We start from the raw sequence: 5652 nt of genomic DNA, 5'->3' as shown, positions 1-5652 counted from the left end.
ATCAGGACGCCGTTTCGAAATAATCGCTGAATCATGTAAAATACGATAATTTTAAGATGAAAGGTAAGGAATGTGTTATTAAGATATTGGACCCTCCTGCTAACACAAACATGATAGAGTGGGTAGAAGGGGCCTTTCGTGATATAACAACTCATGTAACTGCGACATGTCAACCTCACGATCACGTCAGGTTTTCAATCAATTTCGATAAATTAGATCACGGTCCTGTCTGGTCACGTTTTCGCGATGCACGTAATTGTAGTGCTAATGATTTGTGGACCATCGTCAAAGGTATTTCACAGAGTACAGGCGGACTAACCACGTCAGATAATATTGTGGTTACAGCGGCAATAGTCAGTGGTGTTGAAGGTTCAGGGCAAAAAAAACTCACGCACGAAGACATTTTCAAACGATCTATCATGCGGTATTATGGTCGATGGCTATTGCGAGAATACAAATCAGCAGAACTGTACCTTCCAATTTTACGGATGTTTTTGGCACGGGTGTACGACGTGTTATACAATAAACAGGCATAGGGAGTTACGTGCAGGGGACTCACTTGATACCCGGTATGAAAGTACCATGTTGACAGCTAATAAGATTCGCCGTCTCGGGTACACTTTTATAGAAATGTGGGAGTGCACGTTCGATGATCAATTAAAAAATTCCGTACAAGACCGCGGTTTTGTAAACAATGACCCTTTAATGAAAAATGCAGAATTGAATCCTCGTGATGCTTTGTTTGGCGGCCGTACAGAAAATTATGTCACCCTCTACGATACCGCAAATACCGAAAAGATCAAATATCTTGATGTTACATCTTTGTACCCTTTTGTCAACAATACTTGTAAATGCCCAATAGGACACCCCCAAGTTTACGTAGACGACGAGTGCAAAGTGTTGATAATAATGGTTGTGATAATAATCTTGATAATGTGGAGGGCCTTGTAAAATGCACCCTTGTCGCTCCGTCTGATTTATATCTCCCTGTGCTTCCAATCCGTGCTCATGGGCGTTTAATGTTTACGTTATGTCGTTCATGTTGTAAAACATTGAATCAGGATATTTGGAATCACCAAGACGACGAAGATCGCGAGTTTACAGCTACATGGGTTGTAGACTAGTGTGGCTCAGGCACCGTAGATTTCCAAATTTCACTTTGCCCGGAAATGGAAATGATGCTTGACTCTATGGAAAGACTAAGGGAATTTTTCCCGATTCTGAGAAACATTTCGCTGGGCGGCATAAGTAATGCAAAGTTACATGAAAATATTTGACCCACTGGCAGTATGTACTTATGAAGTTTGGTGGAAGGTCAAATTGCTTTATGACGGTCTGTTGCCAGGTAGCGAAAGTGTCGAGCAGTGCCGTGGGTATCTTCCAGGCAATGCAGTAGAGGTTTGCCTGCGCCCATTTACTAAACTACCTGGGTTGGGGCAGAATATTCAGAGAATATTTTTATTTCAGAAAAATAGTGAAAATAAATATTTTGAATTTTTTTTAGGTTTATTTTGCAGCCGTATCAGTTGAGAAAACCAATGAAAAAAATCAGTCGAGAAAAAGTGGAAAATATTTCCTAGCCATTTCCATTCATAGTTTAGACAAATAGCGGATTTTCTTAGGCTGAAATCGAAAAAATAACAGGAGCACGAAAAAATATGAATTTGACGGGGAATAACGTCAATAATAACATCTCAAGTTTTCAGGACTATGTCAAGGGGGGGTTGTCCAAAAATAATGAAAAAGTGAACAAACAGGCGCAGCGCGGCCTTTCTCGCCTCACGTTGTCAAAACTGTTACAGATACAATAAAAATGCATAAGACTCGATTTGTAGAGGATGAAATTTCCGGCAAAAAACTCCCGACGGTATTTTTCTATCGTCAATAGTTTAACCACCAAGCGCGCCCGAAATTTCAACGCAAAAGTGCTCCTTCATCCCGCACGCCAAAAAATCTGTTAGTTGTTAAATTAGAAAAAAAGCATCCAAACGTAGAAAAAAAAATTGCGGGAATTCCATATCATATTGAAACCCCAACAAAGCATTTTTTAGGATTAATTTTTTTCCGTCATCTTTCAATTTTATACTGTTGAACAAATTTTCATTTTCTTCCAATTTTTCAGTAAATTTCAATGCTTTATAACTTTTGAACGAATAATCGGATCGACAAAAATGAAAATTCATTTTCTTCGTTATTCATCCCGCCATCATTTTCATATTTTAATATTTTGCTCTAATTTCCATATTTTTTACAATAATAAATCATAAACAAAAAAAATCCCCTTTCATCGTCTCTCCCGTGTAAACAAATGATTTTTTTACATAACGGACTTTGTTATTTATGAAGTCTATGCCAGGGAAAATTGTAAGATTTTTTGGAAATTTTTAATGTTTTTGATCATGGGGTATTTTCAATAAACAAACACTAATTTCTGTTCTTCATTATTTGTGAATGCATGTAAATTTTCTTGGAATTTTTTTGAAATTCTTTGTCCTTTTGCGTTTTTATTAAATTCTCAATATTACTAGATTTACAAATTTTCGAAGTTCCTTCACAAAATCGGTCTGTACGGACTCCCCCGCCACCGATGCGTGCCCCTCCCAGTCTCTGCGCGTCCCTTGCCAATAAACTCCTGTAACTTCAAAAATTTATAACTCTAGTAATGGTGAGAATTTAATAAAAACGCAGAAGGGGAAAGAATTTCAAAAAAATTCAAAGAAAATTTACATGTATTGAAAAATAATGAAGAAAAAACTTTAGTGTTGGTTTATTGAAAATACCGTATAAACAAAAACATTAAAAATTTATAAAAAATCTTACAATTTTTGCTGACATGGACTTCATAGATAACAAAGTCCGTTATGTGAAAAAAATCATTTGTTCACATGGGAGAGACGATGAGAGGAAATTTGTTTTGTTCATGATTTATCATTGTGAAAAATATGCAAATTAGAGCAAAACATCAAAAGATGAAAATGATGGCGGGATCAATAATGAAGAAAATGAATTTTCGTTTTCGCCAATCCGATTATTTGTTTAAAAGATACAAAGCATTGAAATTTACTTTGAGAAATGTCACTTGGAATGGAAAATTTGTCAAGCTATATAAGTAATTTAGTTACACGATGGACGGAAGAATATTACCTGAGGATATGAAAACCTTGGATGACTCATTTTGGAATAGTTTATGATGCGAAGAGTCAAACGCCTGACAAGTTTCTCATTTGGGTTTTAGGGGTGGAGCTCCCACCCATTTCGTCCTTCTAATGAATTACCTTCTTACAATTTTCCGCGTGCACTAGAAGTCAGTTGAGGAAAGATTCCCAAATAGTTGACATCGCAGTACTCGCTCCTTTAACGTGCTCTTCACGCTCAATATTCAGGAAAACTAACGCTTCAATATGCCGGAAACGCGACAAGACACAAAGGTTGTGTTAATCGGTAACACAACACCAGAAATTTGTGGGAACCAATTGCCTTCGAATGAGCAGGTTTTGAGATGTTACTATTATTACACCAGACATAGTACACCAAAACTCAATACCCGCGAAGCTTTGATGTGTGTTGTTCGGAAGTGCGCTGTGTTCTGGGAATATGCGGGGATCCCAATTGTGAAGGAGTGTCACGCAATAGATAAACTGGAAAAATTAGTGCAAAAACACAAAACCATCCTCAAGTTTGGCTTCTTGAAGGAGAAATATGTGAATTACCAAGTACAAGAGGTTGATTTCAAATGTATGCTGGGTAATGTCTTTGATATTGCTCATCAGAAACAAGTGAGTCTGATGAAAGATTAAGTCGCCAGAACTTTATTGAGTCTTCACCAAGAGGAGGCACGGAGTGGTTGTTTGCATATGATCATCGACACAAGAAAATGGAACCGCAGTGATACACAGAAGAAACCAGAAAAAGAAAAAACAGTGTTATCGAAACAAGGTACGTTACTATACACAATGAATTATTTTCTGATTATTCCGGAAACGAAAACGATGCAAACGAAATACATGAATCGACATATTTTTCTCATTGTGTCTAGGTTTTTTTACAACGATCACTCCACCAATTATCGTTCAGTCATGCCAGCTCTGTCTCCGGAATGGGGATCATATATTTTTCATTCACCTATTAACCCTAGATTGGCCACCTTATGAGGGAAATGCCGCAGTGCATTGTTTTTATTTTATCGCTGTTGACTGGTTGAGTCGAAAAATTCGAAAAAAATCAAGATCGATAATTGAAGTGTCTAAAAAATTACGGTATTTTTGAAATTCGAAATTTCTCGAAATTCCGAGAGAAAAAAAATTTCTAAGTGCCGAACAATTTTTCCCCATGCTAAATTGAATCGCCTGTTGCGCGGCGTTACTAAAAACTTGCTAAACAGGCCCGGGCAGTGTAGAGTGAATTCAGCAACGCTGGAACCTAAATAACACGGTGGAGAATCCCTCATGAGGGGAGCAGAGTCGCAAGTTCTTGTTTCGTGACCAATCTAGGGTTAAATTCTCCCCTCAACTCGTTCTATGAGTCATAAAAAAAAATCCCATGAAAAAAATTTGGTTTTCAAGTAAATAATGAACGTTAATAATTGATTGAAATTTGGTCGTTTAAATACCCGGTCCGCTCACCTTGACGTCACAGCACAGTAGGTGATGTTGTACTCGCCAAAGGCGAGTGCAACCTCACGTGCTTGTCAAAAGGACACTTTACACACTAGTATCGAACTAGTATATTCCGATACAAGTACGGAAAAGTGGTTTTCAACTTGTGGGAGGTGTGTAGCACGAGCCGAAGGCAAGTGCTACCCTCCCACAAGTTAAAGAACACTTTTCTCACGAGTATCGAACCCTATTTTTCGTCACAGAGTGCTCAAAGCTATGTTTTGCGTACGCAAAGCGTGCGTAAAACGTTGCTTTACGCACTAGTGATGAAAAAGTATTTTCCGGTTTCCGCTATTGGGGTTGGAGGGATGGAGGGTTCGTCTAGTTCCCCAGCACGTAAGATACGGAGAACGTGCATGGCAGTGCAACTGCCGGGGCTTTCCAACTGTCAACCTTTCTCTTAACAATTAAGATACGGAGAAAAATCAACCTTGATTTGAAGAGATCAATTTTTTTATTGAGAAATTTGATACTTTATTTTTACTAGTATCGGTGCATACTTTATTTTCACCCAGTACAGTTGTTCATCCCGCCCTATACTAAATGCCACAGAAGAATGATCTTCGGGTTGATCCGAAGTATCCCCACAACTCCTCATTTATATCTTCTCACATATGGAAGAATTCGTAATAAAAGTCGAAGACCAGTCTCTTGTGGCCAGGATTATAGCATATGGATATGATGATCCTACGTGCTCTTCTGATTAAACTTTCCCGCCGCATTTTTTTAAACTTTCTCACCGATTCCTAATTAATTTTTGTGCATTGCGTTCATTCCCTAGATGAACCCAGTGAAATTGCGGCAAATGGTGCCAATTATGCTGTTGACGAGGATGAAGATATCACGAAACTGTTTGAAACTCTGGACGACAGTATACGTAGGGACAAAAACTATGCAGTTAAATTGGCACCCTCAGGAGCCAAATGCCGGATCAAAGAGGATAGCCCTGAGTAGAGGCCCGGATCGGGGGGTATGACTGACTCCAAAAATGTTAGTT

Source organism: Diachasma alloeum, unplaced genomic scaffold (assembly GCF_001412515.2).
Source record: "Diachasma alloeum isolate Michigan unplaced genomic scaffold, Dall2.0 Dall_scaffold_00293, whole genome shotgun sequence".
Lineage (NCBI taxonomy): Eukaryota > Metazoa > Arthropoda > Insecta > Hymenoptera > Braconidae > Diachasma > Diachasma alloeum.
This window is presented reverse-complemented; position numbering follows the sequence as displayed.